Source organism: Haliotis asinina, chromosome 11, assembly GCF_037392515.1.
Source record: "Haliotis asinina isolate JCU_RB_2024 chromosome 11, JCU_Hal_asi_v2, whole genome shotgun sequence".
NCBI lineage: Eukaryota > Metazoa > Mollusca > Gastropoda > Lepetellida > Haliotidae > Haliotis > Haliotis asinina.
Genome location: NC_090290.1, coordinates 8,324,199 through 8,336,808, shown reverse-complemented (window position 1 = coordinate 8,336,808; position 12,610 = coordinate 8,324,199). Strand labels below are relative to the sequence as shown.

Here is a 12,610-nt window from a genome sequence, read left to right as displayed (position 1 = left end):
ATACACATGCATACCTATTGAAAGGTGAGGATTCTCCGTTGTGTGTCCCTTGTGATGAAAGAATCACAATCAAGCATATCCTCCTTGACTGTATTGAGTATTCCATCACAAGGGATCGGCATTTTAATTCACGATCTTTTTAATGACACAAGAACTCATTTAATCAGTGCAGTTTTAAAAGAATTAGATTTATTAACTGAATTGTAAATAGATACATATTTGATTATTGGAAGCTTACATTCATAACTGGGCTTGTTAGTGGCTGTGTCCTCTAGCGGGGTTGAAGTGCTGTAAAACTATATATTGTCCTCCTGAGAGGGTACGTAAGTCCACAAACATTCAAAGTAAGTTCTACATTTCCAGGTATTGCGTCGTAGAATAAGTGTCTTCTTATTGTATGGCTAGTTTTCCCAAATTGCTGACGGCTGAGGAGATGATGTAAATCCAGCTAGGGTCCATGCAGGTAGCAAAAGTACTGTAAGTCCCCATGGTGCCTAGTATAGTGATCTACCTTCAGTTGTTAGGAATCTGTAGCTCATTTTTATATTGAGTTGTCCTCTATAGATGAGTTGTTTTAGGTATATAGTTACTAGATTTAATTTTTTCTGTGATATTCTAGTTGTTTTACTGTCCTTTGTTGACGGGTTTTCATAATACACATGTATTCCATTTTAGTGTTTTGTTCCCGTCACGATATGACTGAAATACTGCCTATGTGACGTTAAAAATTAACTCACTCATTCACTCACCAGATCAGAGAAAGTTGTTTAGCTACATCAGAATTCATACCTCGTTCTCCACTACCTCGAGAATTCAGAAACGAGAGAAAGCTCCATATGAGCGGCAGACAAATCGCCAAGGGAATCATTCTCACAGGACAATCCCTGTTCACTTCGACAATTCGACAAACAAAATTGATTTTGGTGTCTTATTATGGTGCTCTGACATTTTCATTTTTTGAATGGGTTTGAATGTTCGTATATCACAGTCCATATCAGACAGGCAACTTCAGGTCTAAGTGAGTTCAAACCTGAGGGAGTTCAACCATGTCTGGTCATTTCAATCAGGGACCGGCCACATCGGCAGTATTTTAGCTGTATATTCATATTTTTGAAATATCGTAAAACAATTTATACAGGCAGGATCAGGGTATGGATGTTTTGTGTGGTAAAATGAAAAACCTGTACTTTCAGTATCAGTACACGTTTTCCATCAGTGTATGCTAATCTGACTGGCTGTCAGAATCCTTCATATTTATATGTTGATGATATTCAGTCACAGATTTAGGACAGTGACTGCGATCTAAACAGCAGAGATACTGGCGCGTGAACTGGTAAGGTAGGAATCATTGTTTAGTGCGTTACACTATGATGTTAGGATTGTACAGAAACTATAGAGAAAATGTAAATAAATCTTAGTTTGTTTACTATTCACTTCATTTTGAGATGTAGTAATATTTTGTGTATGAATGTCACTGTGAAGCATAACATTTAGAAAACATGTTTTCGTTTCTGCTTGAAAGAACAAGGGTCGTATGCGTAGAAGCCACAGGATAAATAGACGCTGAATTTGGTAGACGTTGGAAGGCAATTACCATTATTTGAATTCAACAACTCAAGAAAGACTAATGTGTTGGTGAAAGTAAATCAACGAGGGTAATTGTCTGTTCCCAGTGGTGGTGCAGCAGAAAGCCCTTCAGGAACACAGAAATGTCTTGCTCATTCATCGTAATATAAGAAACTCTGCAGCCATGTAACTAAATATGGTTGGTGTAGATTTCATTGCTTTCAGGATATGTACAAATGTACACTTTAAAAGCACTTTTATGTTTAAAGGTTTAGAACAAAAGGTCCACGTTAAAATTCCAGTGTAAGAGTGAGTGAGTTAACATTAAACGGTAATCTGGAAGAGATTGTTCAGTGTAAGAATTGTCTAGACCTGTAAACAGTACAGACAGCAAAGTTACAAGTATCTGCATGCAGATTATTATTATTTCACTAGATTTAGATAAATACAACAAAAATTGCTGTCATAAATTAACGGTATCTGATAAGAATACCTGAAGTAACAATATGAAAGCATTTGTTTTCTCGTTTTTCTTCTTTAACACACCTTTGACATTCAACCTAAGACGCAATTCCTGTTTGGAAGTGTCCCTCTGGTATCATTTTGTTCATCAAACATACTGCCCTATAACACGATAAGGAGACGATGGTTTATCCGGTGAAATATATGCATGGCCTATATTGCTCCCTGGGAAACTAATCGCTGTTTTGACATGTCAAGTTGATATACTTGCATATATAACTGTTGGCATAACGGAAATGCTTTGCAAAAGCCAGCGATGCATTTTATGGTGGATACATACGGCAAACCATCGAGTGCGACCTACAGATATGTTCTACGTAATTTGTGTGCTGTCAACTGATTCCCCATCAACCTTTACCATCCAAGAAAGGCAGATGTATTGAGTGCATAGTCTTTGTTTCGTCCCTGAATGATGTGAACAATATTGTGTTTTATTGGTTGAATCATTCACCTGTCACGCCCGGGAAGACCCGGTTTCGATTCCTACTTACGTGCAATATGTGAATCCCATTTCTGGTGTCTCTGTCGGATATTGCCTGAAAATTGTTTTGTAAAGATTGTAAACCTAAACTCGTTTATTCACTCATTGAATGTGGCGGTGTGGATCGTTGCTTTACTTCGCATTCATACAACTGGAATATTTTAATAACGTGATTTAAATCATTGAGGTAGTTGAGTGGGACTGAATCGAAAGTGTTTTCAGTATGGTTCTAAGGACTTCGGTTGTGAGCCAAGAGCTTCAACGGACAGGGTATGATAAGGGTGGTTTTTGGCCCACTAACAGAATTGGCTGAAAACATGTTATTTGTTTAGAGACAAGTTAGCTTTGCATAAAAATGCTATATTTTATATGTTCTGAGGTGTACTTTTACTGCAGTGGGGGCCCAGAATGGGTTTTATCAGTTCCCATGAAAAATAACATAAAGTCTGAAATATCAGTGTGCCATAATGGCTTATTTACAACTGTCATTTTATTTACATACAAATTACCGCAGTTTTACGACAGGTAGTCATGCTGAAAAGCATATCAATGTCAATCATACTGTTTTAACCGCAAGGGGCCCAATTAGGGTTGCAACACATTGTTAATTCAATTACTTGCCAATTGTGTCCCCAAAACTCAGTCATTGTTCACAGCATTCTTTGCAAATGTAATCCATGGGTTCATTGTACAACATGTAAGCATGATGACAAACATGTTGTTCTAAGAATCACAGGGGCCTGATTTGGGTAAAGCTACATTTTGGGCACAGCTTCATTCCAGCTAGTAAGTGTTTCAAGTCAGCATTTACAACCAGTTTTAGCAAATATACAGTTATAATCTCAATCATCATATGTTAATACAATAGCCAACCATGTTGCACTAAAAATCACAGGTCTTGACCTCAAAGGGGACCATTTCAGGTGAAATTTCATTGTAAGTGCAGGTTCATATCAACACCATGCACACGTTAAAGTCAGTATTCAAAAGACTTCACAGAGTAATTATTCACAACTTATCCACTTTAAAGATAAAAAAAACATCCACTATTACTTTTCATTCACACAGTCATCAATGTCAGTATGTGATTCACTCTCAAGAACTGCAGTTTTCAAGAGTGTATAAACCTAAAGTAGATCAAAATATATAAAATATGAATTTAAAATATTGGGAACAAAGGCAACTAGACTGACTTAAAAAGGTGAATGGTCAGTGTGTCTCAAGAAAAGATTTACATGATGTTAATTAAAGCTTATTTCACCAGTGTTGTAACATAGATTACCAAACTTAAGAAAAAAATTACAATATTTGGATTTGATGCGAAACAGTTTAATTAAACATTGTAGACTTGATAAACAAACTTTGAAAAAAAGAAAGAAAAGTTACATGGATTTGAACTTGCATGTTTGATAACAAAAAATACCAACAGTCCACTGTTGCAACCATTAGGCTACATATTCCTTTGCCTCCCATTGTGAATTTAAGCTTATATACTACACTTTACAACTATGTATGACTTTACGTCTGCTTGTGTTCATCATCTGCTAGACCTTGATAAAAAAATCCTTTTCATACAGTTAAGTGTAGTCATTTTGGTTAAATCTAATATGTCATTGAAAACATCAAGGTACATAAGGTCTTGGAAAATCCATATGTTTATATATGGCAATCCTGTTGAATGACAGTTTTATTTTGACAGTAACAGGTGACTCAAAGGTGTTTGATACACAGGTGATAGAAAAACTATGATCAAATTCTTACATAATAACAAAGATTCTTACCTTTACAGTACTGCTTGATCATATTTTGAAAATCTTCATACATCTTCTTAATTTTCTAGCAGAGACCAACAACCCAAAACCAATGTTTACCTCTCATAAATCAGCCTTCTGAGTGCCTTATGATATTGAAAATTTTAATAAAGATGTTTGATATGTGTATTTTAGAGAACAAAACCATTCAAAATATAATTTATCATGGCACAGATGTGTAAATGTGATGGATTGTTTTTAAAGATGTTAGTTTATGTCAATGTTTATATTTTGAGATGTTGTATGGGGCAATTTCATAAACCGAAAAAATGTACTTTTTAAAAAAAATTTGATGTGAGCAAAAGCGTGACCCACCGCAATGTTTAGGTGTGCATTCTAATTTACTCTCTTCATATGTGGTGAAAACATTGGGATGGGTCACGCTTTTGCTCACACTTTTCTACCACTCTGAAAATCAGAAAATGTAGGTTTCTAGAAGATATTGTAAAATATGTTAACTTTGAGGTCTTCAAAGAGGAAAACTAACAACACTAAAAACATAAAAATGCTATTGGAGGTAACTTCAACAATTAGTTTAGCTCCTTTTATGCTAAAATTATTGTGTTGTAAAATTTTGATAATCATGACATGTTGTGGGCCAATAATGGCCTCTATCATACCTTGTCCTTTAAGAATCTCTCAGTCGAATGAGTTTGATAGTGTGATTGAGTTAGGACTCACTATAACAAAAGATAAATGTACGATAGCATTTGAAGTTTTAAATGCCCGATGCGAATGCCTGAATATATCACAGCGAAATAACAACGTTTTGAAGGAAACTACATGAAACTGGGTAATTTTAGCGTCATGTAGATGTCAGCTCACGGGAACCGATATTTTCCTGTTTCGTGTTGCTGCATCTAACAAGAGATGTTTCCGCGACCGAAAACTGCCTTAAACCAAAAGGCACCCGTGGCGAGCCACCTCCTCATGGTGGGTCCTGGGTAACGCTAAGAGCTCGCCGACACCCCCGTTGTGGACCCAGGGGGATATTTGGTCCACCAACCCGTTTGCCGTTCGTTGCGGCCCTGTGTCGGTGGAGGAGGGGATCCTGGTGGTTGAGGGCATGGGAGCAGGACCAGTGTTCCTAATGCTCAATACACCACTTCGGCCCTGACTTCATCTAGACGGGTGGTTGAATGGGCCCGGTTCAACCAAATCGGCTGGTCACGCCAAGCCCTGAGCATTACTATATGTAATGGTGCCCAAAATTTTGACAACTGTACAGTGTATATTATTAGGTCTTGGTCGATTTTTGAGTCTTCCGAATTTCAATTTTACCAATTTATGTTTTTCCCTAGAGTCGTATGCCCAGAAGGCGGTGGCTCATGGGCCAATCTGGTGGAATAATTAAACTTTTAATTTTTCAGCTGGAGAATATCATCCGGGTATCCTTGGTGCTGCAAGTCGGAGACGCACTTGTCATAAGCATTGTCCTTCTGATGCTCCGTGGTGGGTGGGGAGCTCGGATGATGAAAATGTGTACATTAAACATGGCTTATGAAACTCCGACTAAGAAAACCAAACGCCCTCTTGAAACTGATCCTATTGATGATGACCTGCGACCGTCCAAATCAACTGATTTTTGGCCACGTTTTTAGTGATTCAAACTATTGACAAGACACCTTTAAAACTGAACCCTTTCGCCATTTCTAAAGGTATTCAGGGTATTGCTGGAGAAGTCAAGAACATAAGTTACGGTCAGGTGCGCTGCTGGTCGAATGCGCTAAAAGACAGCAGTCGACAAACCTTATGAGCATTGAATCGTTCGTCGGTGTTCCAGTTACTGTCACTGCCCACAAGACCTTAAATACAAGCAAAGGCATCGTCAGAGACAGCGATCGACTATTTGCTGAAATGTCAGAACTTGATATTGGGTACGAAATGAAAGATCAAGGTGTGCTCTACGTCAAACGTTTTTCAACCCGTAAAAACAATGAAACTGTTCCAACCAACACGTATCTGTTCTCCTTTTCATCTCCGACAGCTCCAAAATCATTGAAGGCTGGTTACTGCAACATCAAGGTTGACGTGTACATTCCAAACCCGCTGAGATGTTTTAAATGCCAGAAGTACGGCCATGGTGTAAATACTTGTACATTGTCCGTTGTGTGTGCTCACTGTGGTGAGAAGACACATACAACAGAAGATTGTACAAGTACCTTTAAAAAATGCACCAACTGTTCAGGAAATCATTCATCTTTTTCGAAAGAGTGTCCGATTTGGAAAGAGCACATGGAAATTAACAAGATCAAATTTACCCAAAATATCAGTTTTTCTGATGCCAAAAAACTTGTAAAGAGATCTGAACTTTCAGACAGTTATGCTTCTATAACCAAAACACCAACTGAACCAAGTCATAAATATCTACTTTTTCCACAAGCTGTCAAACAAATTTGACTTGGGTCAAATCTCATTCTCCCCAGATTTTCTATCCTATTACATCTTCTGAAACTACAAAATTACTTCCTAGTAAGTCACAAAAGCACTCAGAGTCATCTTCTGACCCTCTCCACCCTCTCAGTCGCGTTCACAATCTCAATCGTCGTCTGATACGCAGTCAGTTAGTACAAGCAAAACTAAAGTGAAGCATGAGGCCTTAAAAAACTTAGTGGAAGAGCCCCGAAAGAGTCGGAAAATAAAATTCAGCTACACAACAAATATGGATCTTTAGAGGACATGGACGTTTCTGAAAACGTCCATTCTAGGGCACATAGCTTGTCGCCCTCCAAAAGAGTGCGGGGTAGATCCCCAATAAATCCCCCCAAGATAGTTTATTCCAATAATATTGTACAGTGGAACTGCAGAGAATTGAGGACTAATTTACATGAATTACAGCTATTAGTCCAAGATTTTATACCTTCAGCGATATGTCTCCAAGAGACATATTTAAAACAAACAGATACATTTGACCTTCGTCATTTTAATGCATATCATTGTTTTTCACCTTCGGGTGATAGAGCCACTGGGGGATCATCCATGCTAGTCAGACAAAACGTTATTCAAAGCCCTGTTTCACTTAATACTAATATGCAGGCTGTTGCAGTGAGAAGTACTTTACATGTAGCGTTAACACTATGCTTTCTTTATACTTCGCCGTCTTCGAAGTTTACCAAAACTGATCTTCAGGCTCTATATGACCAGCTTTCGAAGCCCTGCATTACATTGGGAGATTAAATGGGCACAATCCACTCTGGGGTAGTGTAACTACAAACACTAAAGGTAAATTGTTGGAGGACTTTCGTTCTGACAATGATTTATGTATTTATAATGATGGTTCCAGCACATATTTACACCCTGGTACAGGGACCTGTTCTGCTCTCGTCTTGTTACTCACAAATTCACAACTGCTAAATGAATTCGAATGGTCAGTCCACGATGACCTTTGTGGAAGTGACCATTTTCCTACTATCTTACAAGCTGTAACTCCAACTGATGTTCCTCCATCATCAAAGCGGAATTTTAATAAGGCTAACTGGGCTTTCTATGAAACACTGTGTGCTGAAAAACTTAAACCTTGAAGTTTTATTGACGTTCCTGGTGCTATTAAATGTTTTTCTGATGAACTGAATTCCATAGCTGATGAGTGTATACCAAAGTTATCTGCAGTTCCACACATAAGAAAACCATGGTTCAAAGATGAGTGCAAACAAGCTAGGAAGGCAAGGAAAAAAGCAGAACAATATTTCCGTCGCCATCCCATGGTGCATAATTTAAATAAATTTAAATTTTTTAATGCTAAAACGAGGCTTAAACAGAATAAACGTCAATCTTGTCACAATTATGTATCTAAAATAAATTCTCGGACACCCATGTCCAAGGTATGGAACATGGTCCAGAAAATTAAAGGTAAAAGTACTAAAGCCACTGTCCATCATTTTAACATGGAGATCAGTTACTTACAGATAAATCAGATATTGAGAATAAACTGGGCGAAACCCTTGCTAAACTCCTTCCTCTTCTAATTATTTACCTAAATTCCTATTAATTTCAATTCTGATAATTGGGAAAATTACAATGAAACGTCTATTCATGAACTCCATACTGCACTTGATCAAGCTCATGACAAAGCTACAGGAGCTGATAACATACATTATCAACTGCTGAAGCACTTACCAGAATTCTGCTTAGAAACTCTCCGAAACATTTTTGATGATATTTGGACATCGGGTAACTTTCCTCCCTCATGGCGTGACGCCATAGTAGCAACAATACCGAAAAGTGGACGTGATCATACCGATCCATCCAATTATCGTCCGGTTTCATTAACAAGCTGCGTTTGCAAGACCATGGAACGCATGATAAATAATGGACTTGTTTGATACCTGGAAACAAATAACCTGATAACAGATATACAATATGGTTTCCGTGAAAACAGACGTGACTGGAATCATTTGTTAAAAACGCACTAATTAACAACTAACACGCTGTGTCTATCGTTTTTGATCTTGAAAAAGCATATGACACTACTTGAAAATATGGCATTTTAAGAGATTTACATGACTTCGGTTTGCAGGTCGTTTGCCTGAATTGATAGCCAACTTTTTAAATAACAAACAGTTTCAAGTTTGAGTGGGTTCTACCCTGTCTGATCATTACAATCAGGATCAGGGTGTTCCACAAGGCAGTATTTTGTCTGTCACTCTTTTTAGCATCAAAATCAACAGTCTATCTAAAGTTTTAATCGATTCAATTGATGGATTTGTGTTATTTGTGGATGATTTTAATATTTCTTGTCGTGGTAAAAATATGCATACCATTGAATGACAACTGCAATTGTGTTTAAAGAAGGTAAATAAATGGTGTCTTGAAAACAGCTTTAAAGTTTCTAAATCAAAAACTAACTGCATACATTTTTGTCGTAAATACAAACCACATAAAGACCCTGAACTGTCTCTAGATGGCACGCCGATTAAAGTTGTGAAGAAAGCCAAGTTCTTGGGCCTAATCTTTGATTCATACTTAACGCTTTTACCGCATATTAATTCACTTAAAACTAAATGCCTGAAAGCACTTGACTTGTTGAAAGTGGTGTCAAATTCGAAATGGGGAGAGGATCAAGCTACTCTTCTACATCTATATCGATCACTAGTACGTTCTAAACTTGATTATGGCTCCATCGTCTATGGTGGAGCCTGTAAAAGCAACCTTAAACTTCTTGATTCTGTCCACCACCACCCTGCATATAGCTGTGTCTTCAATCTTCTTTATGAGGATTTGTACAGCAGAAAGTCTTCTCTTGTTCCACCTCTTGGGCCCAGAATAAAACCGTTTATTGCTGCTGCAGGACTCTCTTTCTTGCCTTCAGGCTATTAAAAATATTTCTTGAAAACATCCACTTTTAATTGAAATTATTGAACTGTTTAATACTCTTGCTACTGGCCAATACGACATCGTCTTCTGTTGGTTACCCACTCACGTAGGTATTTCTGGGAATGTGATGGCCGATCTTGCTGCTAAAGCAGCACTCCACACATCTGTGACACCACTTCTTCCATATTCAGATTACAAAGCTTGTATTAGAACGTATATCAGTTATCTGATGCAGAAGAAGTGGGACACTGAAGTAGGTATCAATAAATTACATGAAATAAAACCGTATATTGGTTACATCCACTTGGGTTGGCAGTCCAGATTTGAGGAGGTCATCATGCGACGATGTCGTATTGGCCACACAAGATATACACATAAATATGTGCTTAAAGGTGAGGATCCTCCGTTTTGTATCCCTTGTGATGAAAGAATCACAGTCAAGCATATCCTGCTTGACTGTGTTGAGTATTGCATCACAAGGGATCATTATTTTAATTCAGGAACTCTGAGGGATCATTTAATAACACAAGCTCTCATTTAATTATTGCATTTTAAAAAGAATTAGATATATTGACTGAATTGTAAATAGATACATATTTTATTATTGGAATTTTAAATTCATAACTGTGCTTTATAGCGGCTGTATCCTCAAAGGGGGTTGAAGTGCTGTAAAAATAGTGTCCCCCTGAGAGGGTACGTAAGTCCACAAACATTCAAAGTAAATTCAACGTTTTTAATCGTAGCATAAGTGTCTTTTTATTTGCATGGCTAGATTTCCCAAATTGCTGACAGCTGAGTGGATGATGTAAATCCAGCTACGGTCCATGTAGGTAGCAGAGGTACTGTAAGCCCCCATGGTCCCTAGTATGGTGATCTACCTTCAGTTGTTAGCAATCTATAGCCCATTTATATCGTGTATTGTCCTCAATAGATAAACTGTTTTAGGTATAGTTACTAGTTTTATATTCTCATTTGTGATATTCTAGTTGTTTTACTGTCATTCCTTGACAGGTTTTAAAATAGACATATATTTCATTTCAGTATTAAATGTTCTCATCCCGATATGGCTGAGATATTGCCTATGTGACGTTAAATATTAACTCACTCACTTACAAACCAAAAAGGGTAGCTTTGAGAAATTGAAACAGTAAAGTATCAACGTTAATTTCCATTCGTAACCCCCTGGATGCCACATATATGTCCTTCCTCCTCACCCCTCAGTTTGAAATCCAAATATACCATGCGCATATATATAGTTCACATTTTGTGAATTCTGTCAAAAATTCCCTGCTTCGTGATATCATTCCATAGTATCTCAGACCAAGCTAAAGCGCATAAAATTACCTTTCAAAATAGGCTTCATCGTAAATGTCGCCATTTTTCACACTAGACAAAATTACGATTCAGAGCGTTATTTGCTGTATGTTCTGAAATGGGAAAATCGGATAAATACTGTGGGTATTGAATTACAATAATAGCATATTAATGATCACTGATATCAAGTTTTCATGTAACGAGTAATTTTCCGACATCCAGATCTAGACGTCTAATTACTGCTTACGATGTCTCAATAAGCATAGAATGTTCTGGGAAAGAGTATCGTAGCAATAATATCAAAAAAGATAATAAATAAATAACAATAAAAATACATACAATGCAATCATTTGATAATTCATAAGAAACTGTCAAACTTTTAATGCAGATTGACAATGGTACTATCGGCATTTTTAGCTTCTCCCGTGATATACAATGTAAATGATAAAAACATATAACAGTGCACAGATGGTCAGCATAATTCCGATTGCTTACATCTCATATTTATGTACGAACGATCCCTGAATCAAGGGAAGAGTCCTCGGAAAATCCTGTGTACCCTTGTTAGCGAAGCCGCCAGTTTGAAAGACATTGGTCATCGGTAGTGGCGTCACATTGTTGCACATATTAGGCAATTTCTTTGAGGTGAAGATCGGTTGAACAAGACTAAAACACACTGGCCATATCATTGCGATTGCACTTTCAATATTGTGATGTATATATATTCTGCGTATAGTTCAGATATTGTTCCATGAAAGTGATTTCAGTATGTGCATATATTCATGTTCAGCATCTTATCATATGTGGATATAGGGTATGCGTTTTTATTCTTTGCAAGCTTTTGATTGTTTGAATAGTATTTACATCGGAATTTGACTAAGTAAGTGTTCTATACAACACTGAATTCATCTACACAAGTGGTAGAAGATCACACGTAGCTATTACTGCAACACGTCGCCAATGCAGGTTTGCTTGGCAGTGTAATGAGGCAAGAGAGTTATTCCCCTTGAACATCTCTCGGGTGGCAGAGGCCGAGTTGCGCGGACGAGTGCATGTTCTGCTCGAGTTGGTATTAAATCATAATGAAGAGTACTTACGTGTCCTGTTGATTCACAAGTGGTACAGTATCCCTCTTACCTAAACTGGCGTGGTGGCAGCGAGATACGACTCACGTCTAACGAAGCAGGCGTCTCATTGGTCTGTGTTACTTGGGGACCCGTGAAGGTCCCGGGGTAGAATAGGCCTTCAGCAACCCATGCTTGCCATAAAAGGCGACTCAGCTTGTCGTAAGAGGCGACTAACGGGATCGGGTGGTCAGGCTCGCTGACTTGGTTGACACATGTCATCGGTTCCCAATTGTGCAGATCGATGCTCATGTTGTTGATCACTGGATTGTCTGGTCCAGACTCGATTATTTACAGACCGCCGCCATATAGCTGTAATATTGCTGAGTGCGGCGTAAAACTAAACTCACTCACTCACTCACTGTGTTACTTGGGTGTCACTGAACGTGGTTGACAGGTCAGGCGGTAGCGCGCCTGGATAACGCGTGAAACTACTTGTTCATTATGGCGAATGCTCAGCGTGTCTTACCAAGGCAGAG

The 12,610-nt window shown here is 38.0% G+C and overlaps 1 protein-coding gene across 1 annotated transcript in view; it reads left to right on the top strand.

Moving 5' to 3' along the window:
* The first annotated feature begins 1,287 nt into the window (after nucleotides 1–1,287).
* LOC137256133 (sodium-dependent proline transporter-like) overlaps nucleotides 1,288–12,610 on the top strand; it is a 49,460-nt gene continuing 38,137 nt past the window's right edge. The window contains exon 1 of the mRNA XM_067793836.1: nucleotides 1,288–1,333. The gene's annotated coding sequence lies outside the window, so the exon portion shown is untranslated. The remainder of the gene's footprint in view (nucleotides 1,334–12,610) is intronic.